General features: G+C 43.3%; 1 protein-coding gene across 30 annotated transcripts in view; it reads right to left on the bottom strand.

The window, feature by feature from the left end:
• The window catches only part of mctp2a (multiple C2 domains, transmembrane 2a), a 160844-nt gene that overhangs the window by 66230 nt on the left and 67769 nt on the right, over positions 1 to 26845 (bottom strand). For 27 of the 30 annotated variants that reach the window (XR_015858890.1, XR_015858865.1, XR_015858864.1 and 24 more), the window contains 3 exons: positions 25239 to 25322; positions 17972 to 18121; positions 14359 to 14514 (listed from right to left, as the gene is read on the bottom strand). The gene's annotated coding sequence lies outside the window, so the exon portion shown is untranslated. The remainder of the gene's footprint in view (positions 1 to 14358; positions 14515 to 17971; positions 18122 to 25238; positions 25323 to 26845) is intronic. The other 3 variants (XR_015858881.1, XR_015858867.1, XR_015858876.1) reach the window with 1 other exon arrangement.

Here is a 26845-nt window from a genome sequence, read left to right as displayed (position 1 = left end):
ATTGTGACTGTGATTAAACTTGGATAATTGGACATATTGTAATTAACAAAAAATAAATAAAACTGGACTGAAAAAACTATTTACATTCTTATTGCTTCCATCAAACAAACTTTACAAAAATACCAGTTCATAATCGACTGTTTACGAATACAGAAAACGAAATTTTTTTACAATCCTTGAATGGCGATAATTTATCTTATCTCATTCTTTTAAAAAAAAACTGTAGCTATAGTGAAGAAAAAATGCTGGTAATTAAGTAGAGCGATCTTTCTACTCGACAGTAATTACAAAAATAAATGTCAACAGTGATTTTTTTCCCTTTCATTTAAATGTCTGCAAAGCATCCCAGAGGGATATTAAAGAAATCAAAAACTCTAAAAAGTCAGCTTTTTGGGATTGCAAATTTTTCTAACAGGCTTTTAAAATGAACAATAAACTGAAAAAACAACCGAGCGTGGTCTAATCATTTGCTAGCTAATTGCTATTGCAAAAAAAAACCAGAGTGACGAGGACTTAAGTCTTATCCGAGTGAGCCTGCATAGCTCCAAAACTATGTGTGGAGTAAACTGGAATATCCATTCATCCTAACTTGTTTGGACTTCTCCCGCTGACCCTCCCAGACATCTTTTTTCACATCGTAGTCCAAGTCCCACTCGTCGCTCGTCTAACACGTCGACAGCACTTTGTTAGTAGCTATCATCTTGCAGTGAGCAGACACCGGGAGGGGAGCGAGGGATGTGGTAATCATCTCTATCTCTGGCTCCTTGGCAGCGTCCCCCACCTCCTCCCCCATGCTGGCAGACGCTGGCCATTGAGCGGCTGTCAGGCAGAAAGGGCTGCAGTGATGTGGGGATGAGGGCTCGGGGCTACGCCGCTTTCCTTCTGGCTGAAGCGAAAAAGCCAAAAAGTGGCGTCCCTCATCTTACCTGGCGCTGGCAGTTTTGACAACGCTAACAAGGAGAGCCATGCTAAAGAGTCAAACTCCATTACGCCTCCCTAGTGGGTTGAGCTCAGCTACTGCTGCGGCTCTCGTCGTCGCTAACAGTAAAAAATGTTACGCTGAAACTCTTTTGAATCAAATTAGCAACACGGTAAAATTTCACGCTAGTCGTAAATACAATCACAGCACTCCAATTCCCTCACGTTTCATCGCTAAGACATTTATTAGATGCCGGAATAACAATCTGGCACTTTTGCCGTCGTAAATAAACAAATGAGGGATGACTGGAGTATTACAAAGAAAAGCCAGAGCCCAATTGTTCGTGCCAAATGATTTTTGGAAATGTTTCTAATCAGGCAAACTGAGAGACAAACAACAAAAAGGTTAAGACTTTGAGAGGAAGAAAGAGGAAGATAAATATGATGGAAAAGTGGTCCAAAACTGTAGCGCGCTTTGCTAACTTGCAGTTTCTCACAACCCGAACCTGTGATCTTTCGAGTGATACCCTGCAGTTCATAGCAACAAATACGCTCAATCACTCGGGGGGGATCCGACGTCTCTCTGTTGGCCAATTACTGCTTCTTAAAAGCCCGGGGCGGAGAGGAAACTTTGACTCCTGGAAATAAAGACCAATGTGAGCGAGAGAAACACTGCGGCTATTAAAATCTTTTATAATTCTGTAAATCACCAGCGATTTGTTTTGCCTCGTGGCTTGTTGCGCTACGTTGTTGTTGCTACCGCAAAGGGCAGGGGGGTGATTGCAATTGAGAAGAGCAACCTTGTTTTTACAACTCTGCTTTGGGAAAATAAATAAAATAATTGCCATGGCTTTTTTTTTTTTTTTCGCGGGCTGTTGTTGGGAGCGCAGAAGGCAAAGATCTCCTCTGTGTCATAATTGCCTGGAGTTAGAGAGTAAAGGCTGTGGACTTCATCTGGGGAGGGAGAGGAGGGGGGGGGGGTCAGAACTGCTTTATAAATCAGGGACTCGGGAGGATCGGGCCTCTTTCATTTACGGAATGAAAGGCTTTTTGAAAGAAAGAAAAGTTATCACTTATCTATTGCTGAATTAGACCTTTCCTTGACTGTTGCGGTTTTGCTGTTATTGTTGACAATCAGTCGTTTGATTATTCAAAGACGGATTTTTTATTTTTTTTTGCTTATTTCCTCTTTCAATAGCAAAACATGTGACACGCTGATTAATTTTTTCAACACCGATTCGGAAATGAGTTTGCTTATTCAAACCGAGTGGCGAGTCAAAAGTGCTGAAGAGGATCGCACAATTATGGAGTAAAAAAAAAAAATCACTCCAATGAAACATTGGGATGTTAACTTTTTTTTTTAAAGAGCGGCCCACACTTCACATGATAATTCAAAATCTGGCATGGGAGAGAAAATATCAACATTGGGCATTTAGCAAGCTGATGGATTCACCAAAAGCACCTCCTCTGGCTTGCCTGGTGCTCCAGGTTAAGAATGGCTCTCTAACATTGACCCCCCCCACAACTCGCCCCCCCACCCTGTCCAAGCGACCAGACTGAGGACGCTTTGAAACTTCAGCATCTAATCACCAGCGGGGAGCTGATGGACGAATAGGTCATAAGAAGGATGTCCCCACCATAAATCAGACGACGGGGGTGACAGCGCACAAAATAGGTGAATTGTCCTTGGGTGCGCGATGCAGGCGGCGCCCCCCGCGTCGCACCACCCTTTTTATTATTCGGGAGCGAGTCAAACGGATGCCCTACCAGCCACCCCCCCCTTGTGTTTGCTACCCCCCCCCCCTCACGCACACTCTTCCCCCGGCCGGACCTCGCTATGAACTGTTTCCAGAGTCAGTTACTGGTGTAATTGAAAGTGCTTTGTCATCGCTTTCAGCCAAACACTGATGGATGTGAAGTTGAATGAGGTTTGGGGTTTCGTTATACGAGTGAGCCCGTGCGAGATTTATCACCGGAGGCTTAAGAGGCTACGAGAGAGCGTTAAAGTGCCGGCGCAGTCGACGTCGTCGCAAACTGGTCATTATTATTCATTAAAATAGAATGCCTTTAATATAGCTGCTTTCCCGTGTGTGTGTGTGTGTGTGTGTGTGTGTGTGTGTGTGTGTGTGTGTGTGTGTGGAGGGGCGGGGGGTACATGGCATTTACACACAAGAGGTGTTCTTAAAGTACTCTTTGGAGAAAAAGAAATCCTTGACAAAGAAAGTTATCAGTTTGGATTGAATAGATAATTATTTTTTTTTAACACTTCAGAAGTTTAAAAATCTTCAGAAACCTGCCTGTAATTCATTAATGTTGTTTTTGACTCACAAGACTTTCTATTTCTATTGTAAATTCAAAATAAAAACTACTTTTTATGTTAAAATGAATGTTTGTAATTCATGTGGGAAAAACTTTTTTGTTATATTTTGAGAAAAATGTCATTTTTACACAAGTGCTTCGGATTACAAATACAGGAGCCGCTCTCCCTGAGCTGAATTTAAAGAGAATGAGCTAGCTGCATTGATTGGCTGGGCTTTGCCTGTGTTCACTCCCACAACGGCGCAGAGTGGCACTAACGCCATCTTCCATCTGCGCTAGGCTAGCAAAAACGAAATTGACAACAAATATTTGACATTAAATCGGAAAGTGGGAACTTAGCCAGCCTTGTAATTGCAACTTTTAATACATTTTACACACTTTATGACAACTTGATTGCAAGTCTTTGACGGTGGTCTCCGAAAAACCAATGGAAGCGTTTAATTTCAATCGTAGAACAACAAGCACATGCAAAACGTGGGAGGCCCGCAAGTTCTCGTTGTCTCCGACTTATTATAGGCTGCTCCCAGCTGCCCAAACCGTGAGGGCCTGGATCACGTCCAGCATCGGCTCTGATCTGAGCCTCTTTGTGATTTGGAGTAGTACAGAGCTGCTGTCTTAGAGCCGTGTTGGAATGCAAGAGCAGTGCGGAGGGAAGTGACCTCACCGTGTGATACGAGTGCGAGTAACTGGGCAAGAGTAACACACTGAGGTTGGTGGGATTATAAATAAGTAGCTGCGCTGAAGACGGCAAATAGGAGAGGTGAACGCTGCTGCCCACAGCGTGGTTGGAAACGCTGCCCTTTCCCAACACCCGCCCCGAGCTGCCAAGGCAGGACGGATAAAATAGGACTAATGAGACCACCCGCCCGAGTCCTTCTCAAATATTTTACCATCCAATTGTTGTCTGAAGGGTTGAATGGGAATTGGAGGCTTGACGTTTCGTAAATTGAAACCCAAATTCAAATCCTTCATTAGTTGACAATTTTAGGATGATTGATTGAAAAGTTGTCACGAATTTGACAATTCTGTACAAAATTTCCAAAATCTGAAACGATATTGCAACGAAAAGGGTAATTGGCTTTCTGGAACAAAATGTTCAAGTTCCAAGAAGTCGGAAATTGCGCCACTCGACAGGAGAGACAAAGGGAACGTTGTTAAATTGAACGCAAAGCGCTAACCACTCGCTGAAACTAAATATCGGCGAAGGAGAATTCGATTTGAACATATGGTGACGCGCTTTCCTCTGGAGTTTATCTTCCCCCGAAAAAATTTAAAATGGGATTTATTGTACTGCTGTTGTTGTTTTAACAAGTTGTCCCTAACATACTGAACACAGTCAAACGGAACGTTTCGCGCGCTGCTAAACGTAAATAAACCATTCAAATCAAAAGCTACGCTGTTGCCGGTGGGAAAATTAGCATGCTAAATGAACATTAGCTCGCAGATGGAGCATCGCCGTGGCTGCTAACAAACAATTGATTAACTTGTAAACTCCCGTTGCCCAGCTGTTATTCGGGCTGTTTAGCATAAATAAAAGAGCGGGAGGAGGGAAAGAATCCAGATGCTTTGAGTGCGGCAGGAAAGCAATCTGTCATTGTTCTCCACTAACGCTGATGGATGCCGCTTTGAATGGGGATCGGTTTGAGTTAAACATGACAAAGTGAGGGATGACACGCCACCGGTCACAAAGGTCCGGGGGTCCGGCAACTTCTCCAGCTTTTTGGCCAAACCGATGTTCATGTTTTGGCTGGCGTGTGGTGAGAAATAAAAAAATTGACACAAGTCTGCAAAGCAAACGAATTTTCTGGATGACTGCAAATTCAAAGAAAAACTCATTTGGCACTTTGGCTAACATTAAATTATTGTTATATTTTTATTTTCTTACTAGGTTAAAGAATGACTTTCACTATTTAGGCCAAAACATTATTTGACATGACATTTTTACTAATGAGTTGTCGAGAACAAACCTCATTAATCCCCCAGTGGAGCAAAAAAAAAAAAAAAAAGTGGCCTGCCAGTTTCATGACAATCTGTCAATTAGATTTTAATATTTTTGATTTATGAACGTCCAAAGGCTTTAGCGGAATGTAATTACCAATAAACAGGAAAAGAATGCCTGCTCCAAACATGTACAAAAGCCATTACTTAAATCAATACTAAGAATTCCCCGAAATAAATCACAATTCACCTGTATTTGGTCAATTCGGTCATGCTGAGCCGTGATTGGTCGTTACCTGAGTTTTGATGCTTGTTTCAAAAATATTCTTTTTACTCGTCTTCCCCTTTCAGACAAAATGGAAAATTTATTTGAAAATAAAGAGTGCGCTCATGAAGCATCAAGTCAAGATGTAGCCACTTTTTAATCAAACGTCCCCGCCGCCGATTGCTTTGCACCACCGATACATTTTCCCGTGATCTGAGAAAGACAGCAAGCATGCCTATGTTCCGTGTGATGCTGCTTTTATTTCTTTCAAGCGAGTCCATGTGGCCAGGCTGTTTGCAGTTTTGGCTCCGACGCGGGCGGCTAAAGCAAATTGTCGATACTAGGCAGCAGAACACACGGCTTGCCTTCTAGGAAAACGAAACAGCGGAGGAGTTCTAGCCGTCTGCCCACAGACGGGAAAACTCGAGAGGAAACGCCAGAAAGCCATTAACTAACCACAGCATTATGGTGATCTATTAGTTGAAGGGAGCTACAAACGGCTAATGAACTGGACTCGGACACCCCCGCCCTTCCCTCGACGCTCCTTCGGAAGCCATCAAAGACCCATGCGCGGCACGTAGAAGACAAGAAGACGTTGAGAGGCGATGCGAAGACCTCATCTCGTACAAAACAGCATGACAGATCAATGCCTGATTCCCAAGGCAAGGAAAAAGGTTACTCACACTCTCGCTGGGATTACATTTGCGACCCTCGCTAGATCTCAAGTCACTCCCATTCCAATTTAAACTAACTAGTCCAAAAAAAAATAGGTACCATCTATATGTATCTCGTGATTAAGATTAAGGTGATGGAGCTTTTTGTGTCGATGGTTACGCTAGCGACGTCAGTGTCTGGAGTGTGAAAACAGATCTGATGGAGCGCTGCCCTCGGCTCCCCCCTGATCAGGCTCCAGCAGGTATCCCCCGATGATTGACAGCTCGCGGGTCAGCCGTCCATCTCGCGGTCTGTTAGAGGGTGGGCGGTAAAGAGATTTGGAATGCCTGGGACCCTGATTGCTTTATTGCTCGTCTGTCAGAAGCATTGTATAGTGGCGTATTATTAGGGATGGCCATTTCTCACATTCTGGAAGGTGGCGCGTCTCGGCTCTGCATAAAGAATTGCGTGGCTATTCAGAATGCCGCTTTTCTTTTTGGCTGAAAAGGAAGAAAGCGGAGATTCTTCCATGAAAGCTCCTGTATTTGGTTTGTCTGATAATACGAGACACGCGACGAGGGGGGAGGGGGGGTAATGCAGGAGATTTGCGATCCCATTTAGCAGTCATTTTTTAGGTAATACCAACAATGGTCGTGAACATTACATTGGGATTACTCTGATGTCTCTGATTAGGGATCTAATCATTTCCATTTATTTTTGGATATCTGTGTTATGCGCGGCAATAAAGCTCGTCTTTATTTTAATGTTGGTCTTTGACGTCTTCATTTAATGCGGCGAAATATTTCAAAGCTAGAAGAACAAATTTTTTTTAAACTTGTTTTGACATGTCTAGTCAGCATTTGAGAATTATTATTATTATTATCATTATTATTAGGGTTATTATTATTGTCTGTAAATTTGCAACATTGGGGTTTTGGACAATTTGAGCTAAAGGAGTGACCATTATTTATTTATTTATGTCAATTTGCGATATTTGTGATCTGGTTCGTATGATGTTCTGACTGTTGCTAGCAAAAAAAATAAAAAAAATAAACAACCTTGAAAGATAAAATTCTGCATTCAAATAGAGAATCTCGCGGTTTCGTTCATTGTAGCATAACAAAGAGTTTAGCCCAAAGATTCAACGGTGCAGCAAACAATGCCCCACTACAAATCCCTAGCTGATTTTTTTTTTTTTCTCCAGGCTTGTCATTTCTTGGGCTGACAGTTATCAAAAGTCATCGGACCGGTGCCTCCAAGTCTCACAGAGCCCAGGTGATGGCTAGGTCTCCTCCCCCGGCGCTCCGGGGCCGAGACAGCTACAAGCCCACCGGGGTGTCATGTCAGCGTCTCCATGGAAATGAGGCGACAAGCACAGACTCACACCTTTGAGGCCATCTCAGAAGAGAGTCGGCATATCACGCACGCCCACCCCGAAATCCGTGACCATCTCGCGTTGCTGACTTCTCGAATGCCACAGCGAGCGTGCTTCACCCTCTGTGTCCTGGCAGTGCTAGCCTTGTGAAGCCTGCCGGGAGCCGTGGTGAGATGTTAGATTAGACCGGCAAGTCTGGACCGGGCCTCCGATGGGGAGGAAAACATCCCGTAGGGGGCTGACCGGTCTGTCTACGGGCCAGGCTCCATTATGGGTTTTATCTCGGAGTGTGAAAGCATCTCATCCCAGAGGCGTCTTCTCGTCTATTAGTGGCCGAGGAATTAAAAAATCTTTTGTGCATAGACTAACAAGCTAGGAATGCATTTTTTTAAAAATATATTTCATATGAATATTTTTGATTTGACTCTGGAAACTAATCTGTCAAAATTCTTTGCTACATTGTGCCAACGTGGCAGTTGATGGAAGGACTGGCAAAAACGTTTGATTTACAGATGGGAAGGTGTAGCGTTCATATTAGCAAACAACGATTTTTAATTAGCGGTAATTGTTTCTCATTGTTTACGTGAGAAAGGAATGATAACCTCATCATCCCTCTCACCCTTCTTACTGGAAGCCATATTGATTTTGCGAGTGTGAGAGTCCTTGCTTTGCCTGGCCTTTACCTCAGGGACAAATCTAATTGTTTATCTCTGGACAGACTTCTGCTTTCTTTTTTCTTTTTTTTTTTTACTCCCTTCTGTCTCATTACGTGCCAACATTTGTCAAGTCAAGTCTCTCCACACTCTCAAATCTCGCTTTACAGCATGTCATTCGGCAGCCCACTACAGATGGCTCGCTTATCAGCAGACCCTCCCACATGGAATGCTGTGAACATGACAGCACTAAAGACGTTTAACAAAAAAAAAAGTGTACTCAAACTGACATACGATTTAACCACTCACTAGACACTTTTTTTTTTTTAATTTTAGGAGAAATAGTCTGATTACTCATCCCAACAGAATAACTACCAAAAATCATTGCTGAAAATATCCAAAGTTGATATTTAGCTATGTTAGCTATGAGGGAAAAACTATGAGAAGGTTTAATTAAATGTCAAGCTCTAGACTTATGTCGTAATTGACCAAAAGACGACAACACGAGGGATGGGAATACTAATCATGGATCGAGAATATGGTTGTTAGCGTGGAAGTCGTTGTGGATTAATTAAATTTTGTAGCAAATTAGAAAAAAGTGAAATGCATCTTTTGACCAGCAGAGGCGCTGTTGTCTTATTTAGTTTGTGATTATAAGAAGAAATTCTTAGCTTCGCATAAATTTCATTTAGTGTTCATATATTTTTCAATCAGCTCAATATTGAGGATTTTAGATTTAGTGATATATCATCTAATGAACTCAATATTGAAGATTTTAGTGACTGTCCAAATATTTTGGTCCTCATTTTTGGTGTACATTATATGTTATTCTTTCCATTTTGTTTATTGCCTGAAGTTTTTCTTTTTTATTTTCTCCTCTCAATATAAATCAGCCGGTGTCTAGCAAACTTGACCACAATCATATAAGCTCAGCGCTGAGGGCTTCCTGTCTTTCATCAAATAGACTTCACAACATCTGCAGTCTCTTCATGGTCTAGCGCTAAAGTACATCTCTGACATGTCGGAAGAGCCCTCTTGGGCTCTTGAGAACCAAAGGGAGTGGTCTCCTTGCTGGAGCCTGGAGTCAGGATTAAACACGGAGAGGCTACTAAAATTTCATGCGGCTAAAATCCGGAGCAGCCATCCTGAAAACGTCACTTTACCATTTTATTTTTTTGCTTTCTTGTAACTTAATGTAAATAAATGTAAAGTATTTTGCCTTGTATATAAATGGTGCTCTACGAATAAACTAATTTCTTTCGGAGTCTGACGAAGCAATTTGTCATAGTTTACGTCGAATCTCAGCTTCTACAGTACAAGAGCAAAATGGCAGTCGGTGTGTGTGCATGGAGTTGTTTGAAAGTGTTTTCTTTCAACGTCATTACCAGACATCCAAACACTCATCGTGCCGTTGGAATCCCGCGGTCCGGTTTTATCAGCGAGTTAACTCCGGCGAAGTAGGCCAGATCAATAAGAACATTCTGAGGGAGCAGTTAGGGCGGAGCGTTAGAGGCTCTGGGTAGGGGGGGGGGGGGTCATTCAGAGAGTTAAAGGTGTGTGTGTAGGTGTGTGTGTGCGTGTACATGCGCCTTCAGGAGCGGATCGATGCACTGACAGCAGCTCGGCTTTGTTCTGGCACAGCGCTCAGATGTTAGGCGTGCGTAACATGATTGCTTGAAGGTTTTTGTTGGGGCTACTTGTGTTTTTTTTTGTTTGTCACTTTGCTCCAAACCCTCCTGTCGCTTTTTTTTTTTTGTTGACACGTTCTCTTGGTTGGCGGTCTTGTTATTTCTTGCACATTTTCCTTTAATCACCTGAGTGCCATTTTATAGTCGTCACGTTTTGACACATGTGAGTGCCAAGGACAAAACCTGAAGGCCGGATATAAAAAATAAATAAATGTATGAGCAACTCTGAAAGAAAAATCAACAAGCATCTGCATGCTTGTGAATCCATTTGAAGAAACAAAACCTTTTTTTTGAAAAGAAACGTTGGTGCCCCCGCATTCTTTTGATACAACTAATGTTTGCTTTTGTCAGGAGAGGTGGGGAGAGGGCACTCTTTGGAACTAGAGAAATGACGAGCAGCGTCAAAGACTTTTTCATCTTGACGACAAAAAAAAAAAAAAAATTATCCATCCCCACGCTAAGCAAGTTAAGCACTATTTGCAGGGCTAAATACTCCAACGAGAATTCTTTGCGATGAGAGCTCGGGTGTGACTGAAAGGTGGCGAGCGCAAAGGACAAGTAGGTGTCAATAGACGGGCTCTCGGCGCCTATGGGACGTTGAGACGCATGAGCTCCTTTCCAAGGCTTGAATAAGATAGCACAGATGCGCTCTTGTTTGAGCACGGCGCTGCGTCTCATTGTACGTTGGCCTCCCAACACGGCCATTGGCGGGGGACGCGTGAGAGGGTCTCATTAGGACGGGCAAACCAAAACCCGGGGTCAAGGTCTGTAAAGGTAGTCACCGCTGAGAAGCATGCCTCCGAGATGAGTTGGGGAGCGCCGCCGCGTCCTCGCGGCCACCCCTGCGGACCTTTGGACCTCCCCGTCGTGACCTCCCCTAGCCGCTATTATTTGATGAAGCGGAGCTTGATAATTATTTAGTGTGGATGAAGAAGGGGGCATCGTCTGAAAAGGAGTGTCCCACTCTGAGGGAGAGGATAGTAGGGGATGATAGAAGAAGAAAAAAAACAACAACCCAAAAAGATCAAAAGCAGGCCTTTCGCTTTTCATGCCTCAGAGGCTCCAAAGAGGATAAAGAACAATTGGGCCTGGGGTATTCTGTCCTCTCTGGCAATTAGACTCAGCTGATGAAGTGAAAGGACTGAATGGCAGGGTTCAAGGCCTTCTCTCGGATTCACACAACAGGGTGTGTTTTTACCCTCTCCTCCTTTATCCCTCATCTCCCCAAAAGCGGCTGAAATATTTCCAGATGAAGACAATGTGACTCGAGGTGCCAAATCGCAATCACGGGTGGGGGGGACTGACGAGATTGAAGAGCTTTAAGAAGGAGCCGAGGGGGCACAAGCGGACCGCTGTGCAATCACATGCGCAAACACATTTTCTGCAAAGTGCCCCCCAGAAAGACGGGCAAAGAGTAAACTCCGAACTACTTTACGCCAAGATTCTCTCGGTAAAGTCCGCTGACTACCCCGCAGGATTCTGATCCACTCTTGGATTGTTAAAAGCAACCAATTAAGTATATCTGAAATAAATTGGATTTAATGTTTCCTTGATCCACAAATAATCAAATGAAAGAAATAATATCAATTTCCTTACCACAGAGCCTAGCTAATAAACAAATGATGTCGTTGATGTGAACGTGATCTGATACACTAAGATTAGAAAAGTGAGCGAGAAAGACTCAGCCATGTTGGAAACTTTGTAAACAAGGCACAAATAATGGAAAGGAAAAAAAAGATGTCGATGAAAGACATAGCTTGGAAATGAACACCAACCGTACTGTAGCATTAGCTTCAACCGTTAGCTTACGCTAATTACGTACAAACGTTGTCGACTAAGCACGACGAGTCTCCGTTTTAAAAACACGGCCTTCGAGTCTTGTCAGTTGATATATTTAGACATTCATTATTCATTAAAGACTCACAAGATGCCAAGTTATGATGCCGCTGTGTAGGCGGAAATCTTAACCTAGCAAATGAATCAGCCTTAATGAAAGCTGCGGTTTGAGGTTTGCTACTATGTTATTGGAAATCTTGTTGTACTTGATTTACATTTTTGATGAAAGACAAAAAGAGGTTGGGAGGGGGTTTCAGTTGAAGAAGCGTTTTAAGGAACATTGAAAACTAGTTTCAGTTCTTGGATAGGATTTCAGTCGATGACGAATAGCCGCAAATACATTTGTGGCTATTTCACTGTTCTTACAGTGTTCCAAGTCAGTGAATGGACCCAGGGAGTCTTTGATGATGCTGCCGCTCTGCACTAAAACCTTAAGATGATTAGTGATATTCTTAAACCCCAAGTCCGCTGATAATGTGTTTAAAGAAGCAATACGGCTTTGCCAAAGCTTTGAGTTCAAAGTCTGAGAAAGCATGGGGTCACAATGCCAATGAGCCAAACAAAGAGTTGCCAAAACGGGCTTTGGAAGGGATTTGAAACTCGGGGCCCGGGACCCTTTTGAAGGAAACTTAGCTGTAGCCTTAGACGTACTGCGTATCACATGATCAGGTTTTTTTTTGTGCATGGTTAATGGTGAATGACGAAAAGTTCAATTCACAGGGTACAATGTAACATAGAATAAATAAGATATTGGACTCTCACAGTCTTTCAACACAAAAATAACAATTCAAGGCGATTCCAATTTACAGTGATAGCTTGCGTTAATTAAATTGACTTCAGAATTTAGTCATAGAACAAATTACACCAGAATTGCATAGATTAAGATTAAACACAACCGACAGTCGAAATTTCAAAAGCTATTAAGATATTTTAAAGCGATGCATTCCTAGAAAGAATATCATCTTTTCATCTTTAATATTACAAACTAAAAGGAAAAAGTACATCTAAGCTTCAGGCGATGCGGTGTAAGATTTTTTTTAAAAATCACAACGGCAATCTACATCTCATACCTCCGCCCCACATACGCGATAATTCATATTTTACGTGTAGAGACCATCCTTTTAATACGGATAATTACAAAAAAAACATAATTCCATTAATCAGTCTATTAAAACTGGCAGATGACACAGATAGATGTGACACGCCAAAATGATATCATAACAAGCGTAGCTTTTTAATTGCTTACATTTTCTCCCACTTTTTTGAAGGTGACAAGGCCATTACTCTGAAGTCACCACTTATCGGCGCCATCGCGGGAGGATTAATGGTCTCACTCGGGGCCGGTGAGAAATGTTGTCCTGATTATCAGTGCAAGAAAAAGAATCGTGGTTATTTGTCATTGTGTTAAGCAGCGAGAGAGACTAATCAGACAACCCCCCCTGAGTTAAGAACGTCATTAACCCTTTCGGCTACCGCCGTACGCGCGGGGAGGCGTGGCTAAACGATCCGTCAGTGCTGTTCTATGTTATGCATGGAAAAACTTGGTTGATATTGTGAATTCATAAAGCTAATGTGGACAGTGTGTGCAAAGTGAAAAAGCAGTCTAAACATGACTACGAAGGACAGCAAAATACAACATAAGCTGTAATTCAAGGACGCCATTAGCGAATGAAAACAACGTTTCAAAATGATCATCTGCCCACTTTAGAGGCCGTAAGCAAAATGGCTTCACTATTTACTGCGGCGCATCTGTTTAGCGTGCCTTAAAACGACAGTCGCAATTTGTCGTAGCAGTGCTGGAATTCGCCCAAAATGGCTGCTTCCAAACAAAATGATACACGCTAATTTAGTGTCAATCACAACGCGGCGTATTTGCAACCTCTCTGGCTGGTAAAAACACATTATACACCGCTAGCGTTAGCGCCCAATTGCTAATTGCTTCCCTGACAGCGGCAGTGGTGTTAGCCAGCTAGCTGCTCGACTTTAGCGCCGCTAAATATCTAAAAGATACTGTAAATATATCTTATCGGTATTGTATCGACAATCAAAGGGCAACATATCTAGTTGGTTTGAAAGTGCATGAACCAGATGCAATAGCAGCGGCAGCAGCACGACCCATTTAACACATTTGTGTCATGGAGATGTTTCCCACCCCCTCCAACTGGTCCCCGAGGCGTTTGGACTAGCCAACATTATTTTCCTCGTCTGTCACCTTTCTAGTATCTGTTAAGACACACTGCCGCTGTTTGTGTACGTTTGCGCGAGGGCTTTTTCGCTTCCCTTTTTCCCCATGAATGTTTCATATAACGGAGGGAGAAAGATTGTCCGGTCGGGCCAAAGACAAATTGCTCAGGAACGTCTAAATGGCAGTCAATGATAAGTCATTGTAAGGCGAGTAAGTGACTTCCAATAGAGTGGCGAGGGAGACAGAGAATAATGGCGGAGCACAGGTGAAAAATAGATGTTTGGCTTGGTGTAATTACTCCATTAGGGGGCTCTCTGTTAATCTGGTGCCGCCGAGGCGAGTGTTTTTACAGCGATGGTGGGTGGGAGGGGTCGTGGTGACGGGAAGGGGAAAATGTTGCCCAATCACAGCACGAGTTATGAAGAGTTTACTTGTGGTGAAGGTTCTCATGGGATTTGTATTATGAGTGAGAATAGTGTTTAACTTTTGATCATTGAACTCCAAACTGCAAGGTGTTCCTTAATTACCTTTGATGTCGTCCGTCTGACGCGCGGTGGGCGTGGACAGTGCTTCAACTTCCCGTGTCTCGGGTACGGCAAAATCTGGGTTAGCCCAAAAAAACCCACTCCACTTTTCAGATAATTTTCAAACATTTGGTGTCTGCTTCTTCCGCCTGTGGCGATCTAGACAAAAGGGGGGAAAAATATGTTCTTAGTTTAGTCCGACCGCACAAGCTGTTTTCTCCAGTTAACTTTTAAAACAGTGCTACGAGCGCTGCCCACAGCTTTATCGCCCGAGCTCAGACTGACCTCGTCCTCACCTTTTTGAGTGAGTTCCCATCTGTTTGGGTCCCACCCTACAATCCAAACCAGTTGGCTGCAGGCCGACTATCTGCAACGGGCTTGTTTCGACGGAACCCCCGAACCAAACCCTGCAGGAGCTGCAGACTCAAAGTGTGTGTGTGTGTTCTGTGAAATCTCAGCTCTCACACCTCCGCATTTTCTTGGAAACCCGACAGGCTTGGAGTGTAGAAAGCATACAGACCTTATCATTGTTTTACTCCATTCCGAGTAACTGACAAGTCTTGTGGTTAAATTGCTGATTTCACTTTGACCTCAACCATTTTATTTTTTAAACTGCAACTGTTCTACTATGTTAAGATATTAAATGTCATTCTTGTTCAATTCAGCCTTACATACTCTGTTGAAAAATAAATACCATTTTAAAAACACACACACAAACGACTGTTAGCTGGGTTTTAATCACAATCCCGTCTGAAACTTTAATACGCCGAGAGCAAACGAATTGATTCAGTATGTTTGCTTTATTGACGCGCTGCTCATAATCACGTTGGTAAGCACTTTTTGAAATTTATTGCAAACATTTTTTCTAGACTCCCAAACTCCGACCTCACTTTGAAATACTGTCCCCCATTTTGACACACTTCTGTGTCCTTAATGTTGTGTCCAGTAAGCGTCTAAATTCGTGGCCTTGCTTGCTTGCTTTAAATTGCTGATCCAAATCCTCGCAGCAGCTCATTAGGGGAGTACCCTGACCTTCAACCGGACGAGCTATTAGCAGGCAAAGGCGTACAGGTCTCACACAAAGGCGTTAAACGAGAGAGGAGGGGGGTTGAGTGTACACAATGCGTCCAGCTGGACTATTTTCACCGTGCAAAATGTTACAGGTTGGAACTAGCCGACAGCGAGGTGACGTGAGCCCTTGCGAGCCGTTGGAATATGGACGATTTTGGGGTCGCGCTCTTGTTTTCGCTGTGTTTAATTTTCTATCGATAGTGACATGGACCGTGGTGTGAACCTGGTACCTGTGGTCTCATCCTGCTTAAAGTGCGTGCAGACACAAACGAAAGCAGCGCACAGCCTCGTCACTGACAGGCAGGCCCAAAGCGAGCAACTCTCATGGAAGGGGAAAATGGAATTGGTGGCCTGCAGCGCCCCCAAGTGTACAATGGCCAAACTGACAGTGACAGACTGTACAAGTGCACCTCAATAAGAGAGCAAAGATATTCATTTTTTCAATGGATCAAAAACGCTGACAGATTCACTACACACAGAGGGAAATATTAATAGTATAATTGATGATTATGAAAAATCCCTGTCATGAGAAAATTAGACTACATAAGAAACAAAATTATTTGGAATTGCTTTCCATGTGTTTAATTAATCTGTATATGCAGGTTCTAAACCGCAAAATAAATATTTTTAAAAAGATGAAATTATATAAATAAATAGTTTTGTTTATTCTGTTCTAATTTTCCTCAATTGAAATGTTGACACAGCCGTACAGTATCATACCATTTTTCATTAGCAGGTTAGTGTACACAGAAAGTGCATTCTTCTTTTTTTTTTTTTTTTTATTTCAAGTTACAATGGAGCTCCATGTTGCACTTTGACCCGAGCTCAAAAGTTTGCTTCACAGGCCTTTTTGCAAACAAAGTTCACAGCAGCACTCAATTCTCAGGAAACCCATTGCATCACAAGCACAATTCTTCCCTTCATCTGATGCTAATGTAGCACAAAAAAAAGAGAGCCAAAAAGAAAGCAAGCGATATCTGGCTTTAAAGGCATGTCCGTCTGCCGCAGTCGGCGTTTGAAGCCGTAAATGCGACATATAGACTTCAAGAGGAAAGCCCGAGACTGGCGGTTTAAAGATGAGTGCCAGGCAGGCACGGCAACACGGTTCGGGATATTCTGCGGCCAAGCTTGATTATTGGAGATGAAGGACAGCCTGAGAGGATGTGGGACTGTTAAACCCTCCAATCCTTTCAACAAAGCCCTCCTATAACAATCTTCTCTTCGCCGCCGCTGCATTTATTGTGCGCACCCTTGAGTTCCCCGCTCCTTTTCTCTCTCTGCCGAGGGGGGGTATCATTTTGGCATTCACTGGTGAAACGTAGGTATTTTATTTATCATCAATTATGCGCTTATTGTTTGTTTTCCCAAAACCATAACAGACCTTGAATGACTGAAGGTGGAAAAAAAAAAAAGTGTCGGCTGTATTTCGCAGGCTCATCCTCGGCTAATCACGACGCCGCGCCGTATATTTCCATGGCACTTCAACCGTCATTAGTATTATGCCAAAGCCTGGCTGTAGACTCCAAACCTCTGCCCCCCCCCCCCCTCCCCTTTGTGCTACGAGAGGGCCGCGCTTCATTTAATGCCCCTGTCCATTATTGCCAGAATATCTGAAAGGTGCTAAGCCTTGAAACGGTTCCCGTATTATTTTCGGGGCCGGCTGAATATTTCACGACAGGAGGCAGAAAATGAGACCTTCCCTCGAGAGACTTCCTGCGGAGCATTCCACGCGGTAAGGTCTCACACTGTGCAAAAACATCCTTGAACAAACAATTATATATTTATCCGACGTTCTGCTTTATTTTTCGCCACGTGCCGCCCGCTTACAGGTAAAATGGGAAGAAGGTATTCAAAATGGAAGTGCGTCCTCTAGCTAGCTCGTGGAGAAGCGAGATCAGTAATCGGCGAGGAGTTTTATCGTCACCTCACTAGAGATCCCTTCAAAGAGCAGCGGCGGACCTCACCACATTGATTGCTGAATCACCTCGCGCTGCCTTGAAATCAGATCTCAGTCTTTGGAGAGATTAGCCAGAAACGGTATGTGGGTCGCTGCATGATTTGATGAACAGGTAAAAGTGGAGACAATTGTTTCGTCTGTTCGCAAGGTTTTTTTTTTGGGGGGGGGAGAGTGTGTTTTTAAAGACTTCAGATTTTGTTTGAGAGTCAAAAGGCAAGAAAAGTTAAGATCTCAGTTATTAAAAAAAAAAGTTTGAGAATTTCCATTCTTATCATTTCTTGGATCGTTAACATTTTTTGAGAAATCTGTACCCCATTTAACATCATATTGAATGTACTCAACTTCTACTTCACCCTAAATATTTGTATCGCCCCTTCACCAAACTCTTCTTTGGATGGCCGAAGACAAAGGCTTAAAAAAATCCACCACTGGAATTGGGAACGTTTTGTTCCCGCCACGACAGCCGCGCGGTGGACGCCGTTTAAGCTAGCTTGATAGCGAGCGTTTACCAACAACTTCGAACAGGTACCAAAGTATGGAACATCGACTCGAGTGTCATTCGAATGAAAATGAATAAATATTACTTACATGAATGTGTTTCCTCTTTCTTTTTGATTGACAATGTTGTCGTCACCTGTTGCTGGGCAGACTATTTGGGTTTGGTTCTGTCTTTGTGCTTTAGGGTCATACAACCTTTTTGTGACCCAAGTTTACAGGCAATCGGGAGACATCTTGGTTCTGAAGAAGGGAGAAGTCGAGACATACGTGATTATTTTACGAATCACCACTTGGCAGACGTCAATATTTCTGTTGATTCCGATATGCACGGTTTCAAAATGTCATTTTCTCCCCCTTATTGACATTTTGAGTCAGCATTAATAACAAAACTATCAAAGGGAGGAAAAAAAATGACAACCCCTTGCAATTTAAGATTGACATATAGAAAACGATTCCATTCCATTCTCGTACGTAAGTAACGAGGCCATTTGCACCTAAAAGTAGATTTTTTTTCAGCGGCAAAAAAGTCAAACAACAAAGCCGCCGCGCTTAATCATTGAAACTTCAGCCGCCGCTGACCTTTTGGGAAGGATCCATATCTGCCTTTCCTGGAGGAAAGGATGTGGATAGCGAGGCGCTTGTGTCCTTTGTGTTTGGTGAAGATATTGAGCGTTTGAAGTGTTAACACTGACACCGAGCCTTCGGGGTGAGCGGGCAAAGGGGAACATGTCACACAACGGGACGGGACTTGGATCTTTGCTTCACCTCTGCCGACCTCTCGCTCGCGTGGCTTTTTCGGGGCTTGCTACTTGGGGCTCACTGTCAGGCTCCATCTTATCACCCCAATATGCGGAAATGTAGCTGTTTGGGGAATTTTGGAGGAAGACAGGAAGCTAACACAAGCGTGGGTACATTCCAGGTTAGGAATTCGGAATTTTGGGTGGCATGAGTAGTTTTTACCGGTGTTGCGGTACCCGCAAAACCATGAGAAAAAAAATAAATAACACTAAAAAAATCCTAATTACACTAAGTATGTGAATGAAAATCCTATCATGACTATCAAATATTTAATTTAAATAATATTTAATAATTTAATAAATAATATGATATATATATTATATTTAAATAATATTTGAATACTATATATATATATATATTTTTTTTTTAAATTATATTTTATATATTATATTTTTTATATATTTTGCTTCCTGCATCTATGCTTCATTATAAAAACTATTTGTTGAAATGACATTCTCTTTCCACCCGCTTTCATCGTCCATCTATTAAGCATGGGCTGTCACGCAAATGACCTTTGCTAATGAAGCTCTGGATTTGGGATGACAATGTTTTTTGTGTGATCTTCCCATGTTAAATGCCTCCAGTAGCTTGGCTGACATACTCCATTGAGGCCACACATAAAACAGTGTGCCATCTGCACCTGAAGCATTGCTATCGGCCCACGACCCCCCCTCCCTCCCCCCATTTCTCTCCATGCCTTCCTCCAGCCTGACCTCGCTCTTCCCATTCCGGGCTAGGCAAGCCGAACCGAAGGCAGCTTTCAGGGGAGGGGGGGGGGGGCTGTCTGCTCATATCAAGTCAGGGGACCTTTTCAGAATCGGTTCAGAGATCATAGCAAGTGGAAGTCATGGAAGAAAATGACCCTCTACTCCAGGCTTGATCGGATCTTGGCCCAGTCAAACCCGGCGGGCCTCGGGTCTCTGGACAGCTCCATCTCTGCGGGCTCGGACCCTCCCATAGCGGGAATGAAAGAGGGCACCGAGAGGGAGCGGCGGTTCCGATGTGTCAGGCTCGATGTCCCGGCCGTCTCGCAAAGCCAAGTGGGCAAAGCAAAGGACACAGCCAGCAGGCAGCGGGCCAGAACCAGACCCCGACATTGTGTGACATGTCAGCTAATGGCTGTCGTTTTGCTTTAAGTCTCTGCAGCCGGGGACGATGACATAGGTCATAACGGGGAAGGAAATAAACAAATGTACAAACTGCTGCTAAAAAAAATAAGTAAAAAATAAATAGTGCCAATTATCATCTGTTGGTAATTACATACAGATGTTTTTATTATTTACATGGCGATAAAACGTCTCACTCGGAAATTTATTCCACTTATTTTTGCAGCAAACCTTTGAACTTGTCTCACTGTAATCACGCGTACGTTGAGACGGAGGGAGCTAGTTGCCTCTTGTTGACGCAAGATTATTCACCATGCGTGTCTGAGCCTCGTCTACTTGACTCCCCCCCCCCCCCCCCCCCACAGATCCCAGCATTCATTAAGATTACGTAGCTACTTTAAGTCCATCGCCTCTTTGCATAATGGCGAGCGGGTTCCCCCGGCTGGTACTGTGTCTTTCAAGTGCTCGCCAAAGGATGGGACTGAATTTTAAACGGCGCCGCGCCTCGCCTCCGAGTTGACCTTGCGCGGAAAACCCAGTGATCTCATTCTTTGCCGTGGCGCAAAGCCGCTGATTTCCTCTGTTGCGGCGTTGCTGCCGTTGAAGAAAGGAGCCTTGTACGCGGGGCCGCCGTGCATCACTGCGGGCTACTTCCACCGACCGGCTTTCTTTAAACAGAGCGGCCAGGCAGGGAAAAGGAGCTCCATTCATAACGCTTTGATATGGAAATCTAGGTTAATTTCTCTCTCCAAAGGGAGTCATTTCCAGGATTATTATCCATCTTTGGCAGGTAGATGAGCGCGGCCATTTTAAACCAAAGCGCTGAAAAGTGCCTTCAGTTATTCATTTGAAATGACTGATGGGAAAAAAAACCAAGACGATACCTACGGACGGAACCAATTAATCGAGTGTGTATGAATAATATAGTGATCCCTTGCTACTTTGCGTTTCGTTTATCGCGGCTTCACTACATCGCGGATTTTTTTCCCAACTTAAAACATTTAAAAGTCAAAATCAAACTTTTAAATTGTGGAAACGTGTCTAACCTTTAGGACAATGTAGTATTGCTCCAAAAGTTCGTTTCTTTAGAAGTCCGTTAGCATGATCGCGAATTAGCATCTTTCCGCTAACTCGTTAGCCTGCCCTGTACTTCTTGTTGGTGACGATACTTCACGGATTTCACTTATCGCGGGTGGTTGTTGGAACCGATTATCCGCGATAAACGAGGGACTACTGTACACACGTCATCAAAAGTATTGGAACAGTGAGGCCGCTTTATTCGGTAGGCAAAGATGAGTTCATTTTAGCTGTTTCAGTCAAAATGTAGTTTGGTCTTTCCTTAAAAAAAAAAAAAAGTCCTCCACTTGCCAGTCATCATGCTGAGACCACTTTCTCCATGTCTCCAAGTGCCTGAAAGCATTTATTGGAGTGACGCCCAACAGTTACTCTGATACCGTGCCTGTCAGTCTCAGGCAGTGCCAGGCTGTCCGACGCAACTCAGGGTGGGTGACGAAGGTTAATATCGCCTAGCGCTCCAAATTCAAATGACGACAAGACGGGCTCATTGATGAATGACTGATAGTCGACCCCATATTTCACTTGTCATTGCGCCGGCTAATGCTTCCTCAGACAAGCGTTGTCAGAAGAGGTTCGCAGCTTAACCCTTGCTCGTCTTCGCCTCTCCTCGCCGCGGCCGTCACAGCCGATGACTCAACGCGACTTGTCGTCAAATGTGATTAGGAAGACTCGGCGGCGTCAGTCAGCGCGGAGATTTTCTTTGGGTGTTAGTTTGTGCGTGGTGTGATCACACAACAAGCACTGGCGGAGATAGGATTTTTTTTACGGAGGGGGGGCTGGTAGGGGCAAATTAAACCCGCCCACAAATTATTCCGAAAACAATTCAAGGAAAGATTCCTTGTAAAATCCTTAAGGGGGACGTGGAAAGTCGTTTAAAAAATTCCCGAAAAAATCGTGAATACCCAAAAGTCAATTATCTGGCCTGCCAGCTGGGGGGGGGTTAGCATAAATTACAAATCTAGGACACTCATTCCTCTAGGAAGAACGATTCATAATTTTCATGGAAAACGCGATGAGCAGTTTCATCAAAGACTTCTAGAACAGGACATCATCTGCTTACGACAACTGACAAGAGCACGAGAGCGTCCAAAATAAAAAACTTCTGAGCACCGCTCATGTAAGATGTTTTTGGTTTAATTATCAAAGGATTTGACTTTTTCTCGTTAACATTTTGATTGCCATTGCCAGCTGGACCAAAGTGTTCCATTTCAATGTATTCTTTGTTTTCAAAAACAACCCCAGGATCAGATTGTGTTCCAACGCCGACTGTTCTACTTAGTGGGACTATTCAATGGCTTGTCTGTTAATCATGACCTTTAAGAGAGAGACACTAACATGGATCACCTTCGTAATGTCACATGCTGGCCTTCAGATAGCGAGCTCCTCAGGGCGAGAAGGATCCTCGATATGCCGTGGCTTTGTTAGGGGTCTCCATAGCTGCGTCTTGCCCCTGGGTTTTGCTCTTTGGATGGTTTGGCTGATGAAACCTTGCGGTGAGGAGGGCAATATGGCAGATGGGAGCACTTGGGAGTGGTAAATGAAAGCGGGCACGAGAATGACCTGTGTCATCTGCGGTTCAGTGGGCACAAAGTCGAAGGGCAAAAGGATAGAAGAGGCATATTGCCATGTAAAAAGGTCAACGCAGTCAAAATGGATGTTTGGTGTCGTGCTGAATTGGATTTTTCCTCATGGTAAATTGTCTCTCGAGTCGTTTTCGAACAGCTGAACGTCTTCCGACATGCCAGCGTGCTTCATCATATCTTACTATTTGCGAATAAAATATACATCAAGCTTTTGTGGAGTACAACATTATCGCCGGCCTCAGTCAACATGCTCGTCTTCCCGGCCTCGGCACCACATAGCCATTAAGCACCATTACCGCACGGGGCCATTTCATGGTCAGAGAGCATTTCAGTGCTGGCCCTCCCTGGGGCCACAGAATCAGCCAAGTGACTTCCAACCCTGCGCCAGCCTCCAACAAATGTTTTACATTTTGTTGTGTTTTTCATTCCACTCTTTGCCTTTTACATCTACCCGCCGTGCACTTTGACACATCAAGTGTGACTCGGCTATACATGACTGATGGCAGTACGGTATAGCCGTATTGAACTACAGCCCCCTGAGAATGGGTTTAAAATTCTGCCATCTTGGATCGTAGAAATAACGGCAGAAAAATAGTTTTGAATATTCCAACATAGCTTTCCATCGCTGTCACTTCCAGTATTCTTACCCCACTATGCAAATTAGTTTCTGTATTGAGGTGCACACAGCAGAAGTTACTGTTTAAAGGTAAAAAAAAATAACTTGTTGATAATTATAAAAAAAAAAAAGTCCAGAGTGAATTCAAAGAAAGATGCTGCTCTTCATTGGAAGAATCAGACAAGAAGTTAATATTCAATTATCTGGCTCCAAGCACATTTCAGGGAGGGAGGTCCATGACCCTGCCCCCCCCTAGCTCCGCCAGTGCAAAAGAGCTAATGTCGAGTTATCCATAAAAACATCCTGTTATTTAAAACAAAAATCTCTTCTTCCCAAGTAATTAGTGCCAAGACAGATTTTTCTAAACTCAATGATTTGTAGTCTGATGCAAAATCCCGTACATGCCGACACCACGTCGCTTTACGGAATGAACAATCTGGATCGGTATCAGAACAAACTGAGGAGACACATTTGTGAACAAACAGCGGCGGCGTGCGGCATCAAGTCCAGCAGAAGGCTTTTCCTCTCGGCAACAAGCAGATGTTACGAGAGGATCGCCTCTCGGTGTCACTGCCACCGTCAGTTTCATCCCCAATGTTTGACGCGTGGATTCAGAAAAAATGGATAGGCGTCAGAGCAAAAAAAAAAAAAAAAAGACACCACCACAGCGTGGAAGAAGCCAGAAAGACCACCCGCTGTCAGTTTGTGCACCATCTGAACAGTCAAACGCTGACAGCCATCACAGATGCACTCTTTACGCTACCTTGATGCTCAATAATTTGCACGGCTTCCAAACGACACGACAAAATCCACCTCATCGATTTGCGACTCAGTTCTCGCGCAGGTTGCTTATTAATTTTGGTGCCGTCACAGCCGTCAGCTTGACGTTGTCGTTCAGTACGGCGGGAATCCAAACATGCCGCTTCTGCCTCACGCTGCTGGCGGATGACACTCGGGGAGAGATCACTGGAGCTCAGTGGGAAGCTTCCTCTCAGATGAACTACACAGCTGTTTAGCTCTCAAAACTTGACTGCTCGGCATATGTTGCGGAAAATCACTCTGCTGACAAATGTGTGCCTCATTTCGACACGGTCTTGGTAAAAATGTGATGGATATCTTTTTCTCTCTCAGTACAGCTTTACCCAGATTGGTGAATATGTTTAGTTTCTTTGTTTGCTATATTATATGATTTATATATTATAAATATATATACATATATATATATATATATATTATACATATTTTTTTATTTATATAAAAAGGTAATTTATTTATTAGTTTTTAATTTACTTATTGTTATTTAATTTATAATTATTTATATATTAAATGATATATTCACATTTTGTTTGTTTGTTAGCTATGTTATATTATTATTATTATTTATACAAGACATATTCACCAAAATTTTATAGGCTTACTGACATTGTGTATTAATTATGTGTTGATAAAATAAAAAAAATCAGATTTTATATTGACCTAATTTTGTCCTCCAAGTTAAAATCCGTGGATAAAAGTGATGGAAAAAATTGATGATTACATCGTAGGTGCACTAGATTGTTTCTCAGCATCAACACTGACTATTCTAAACAACAGGGGCGTTCTGTTGACTAATGTTTCAGGATTTTTTTTTTTTTTTTGGGTGGTATGACCTAGCAGGACGACACAGCAGGCCTCAGGACAAACCTCTGCGTCTCTCGAGATAGAGAGGCTGGCCAACTGTGTTGACTGATTGTTAGCATTAGTGGCTTTGAGTGTGATTAATATGCCTGCCCGCTAACATGTAGCATGGACAAAAAAAAAGAGGAGGGGCGTAGAATATCATTTAAGTGGCATGGCTGCATTTCAGATCCGAAAAATGGCACGCCGTGAACACGGCTCAGGTGTTATTGTATTTGTTCCCGCGGCTCGGTTCTGAGGGAGCGCACGGCGGGTCTAATGAGCTGGTTGTGTGGGATGCTCGAAGTGCTGCCGAGGCGCTGGCATCTATTTTAGTGAGTTTTAGGGACGGCGGTAATTGTTACAGTGTGAGGTTATTTTGTTCAGTCACGCCTGAAGCTGCAAACTTCCTGTCTGGATGGAAGGGCGGCGATATTACCACACTGTTTTCCACAAATACACGGCGTTATATTTAGCATCTTAACTTGTACACGGAAAAAGAAGGCAAGATGTGTTCTTACTGGTCTTGTACGGCGTGGGGTCATTTGATACGCAAATGTTTGTTGTAGTTCCGGGTTTGACCTGTGAGAGGCAGCGGTGAGTGACTGCAATAAAAAAACAGAAGAAACTATTAGCTTGTCTGCTAACAACAGAGTTCATGAAATTCAATTTTGAATAATGGAAATTGAAGCTTTTTAAGAGAAATTACGCTTTTTTTTAAACTTTTTTTTCACGAGAAAAATAGCCTTTGTGTCAGAAAAGCATCTTAAAATTAGAGTCAATTTCTTTTTTGCCTCAAGATATATTGGACAAAGCTTCACACAATGGTACCACGCTAAATTAAGTTTTTAACATTTCTCGACTGTCGAGTATTTCAAGATCACATCCACACGCTCGCTCCAAGTTTTTTCATTTGGGTGCAGGTGCCGTAAGGTAGCGTAGCGATTAAGCGAGCTGCTCACTCAACATCTGTCAGAGGTTCATGTGTGTAGCACAGATCCATGGCTGGGGCACTCCCTCGGTGCCCCTATGGAAAAAGAGGCCTGCCAGAATGAGGAATGATAGCTCAAGCCCTTATTATTAGAATTAATTGTCTTTTAGTCATGCGTTGGAGCAGGACTGCCAAGGTAGGAAGGCAAGGTGGGGAATAATGAGGGCTCTGTTGAAGTCGTCATGTTTTCTTTTTTTTTTAAAGCACCCCGTGAAAAAAAAAAAAGACGTCTCGGCTCCATTGAGATGATTTAGCTCCGTGACAAGCGGGAAGTCATGAGGACGTTTATGAGCAGCGATGAAAACTAAAAAGATCACAGCGATGCTTGTTCACATCAAACGGCAATCGCCCTCCCTTCACACTGACCTCCTTTGGTACTACTTTCCTTTGTTTGAATTCTTCCCAGCTGAGATTAGGTTCAAACTGAGAGCACTTATGAAATCTCTGAGACACATGAAATATCTTGTTCCCAGAGTGGTGACACAACTTGAATTTGCACCAAGGGAAAAATCGTCCCCGTCGGTTAGCGATACGATTATGTGCTCGAACAGACAAGCCCCCTTCAAGAACTTTTGCAAACTTTTGCAACCATGATGGAATATCTGTCAGCGGGGCGTCATTAACTTTGCTCGTGATTAAGTTGAGTATTAACCAAACTTGTCAAGCGGGAAATGTGTTTACGTATAGACAGCAATAAAATATTTTATTTTTTTGTTTATTTTTCCTTTAATTTGTGTTTTCTCATTTTATTATGATATCATATTTATTACAGTAAACAATTGCTATTGCCGGGGTATTCACAGGATTATTTTTGCAGAAAATATTTTTACACAACACCCCCAAAATTCCTTTTTTAGTGCGTGTGCATATCTCAACGTATGACTACGCTTGTCCGTGCGCCGCTACTGTTCGTGTTGTGTTCACGGTCGAGGTGGCCGGTGGCGCTGTACCAAGCCGTCACGTACCCGGGGGACGAGATTTACCATTTCAAAAGATGCCCGTGTTTGGAAACTTTACGCGCAAACGTGCGCGTACACACACAGCGGTAGAATCACCCACCCACACGCCGCTTCCCCAGCTTGAGGACGTGAGACGTGGGCCGCCGAGGCTTGTGTGAACAGATGGGAGGGAACCAGC

Source organism: Syngnathus floridae, chromosome 6 (assembly GCF_059516105.1).
Source record: "Syngnathus floridae isolate MCC-2025c chromosome 6, RoL_Sflo_1.0, whole genome shotgun sequence".
Taxonomy (NCBI): Eukaryota; Metazoa; Chordata; class Actinopteri; order Syngnathiformes; family Syngnathidae; genus Syngnathus; species Syngnathus floridae.
The sequence above is the reverse complement of the archived record's forward strand: the minus strand, read 5'-3'. Positions and strand labels throughout refer to the sequence as shown.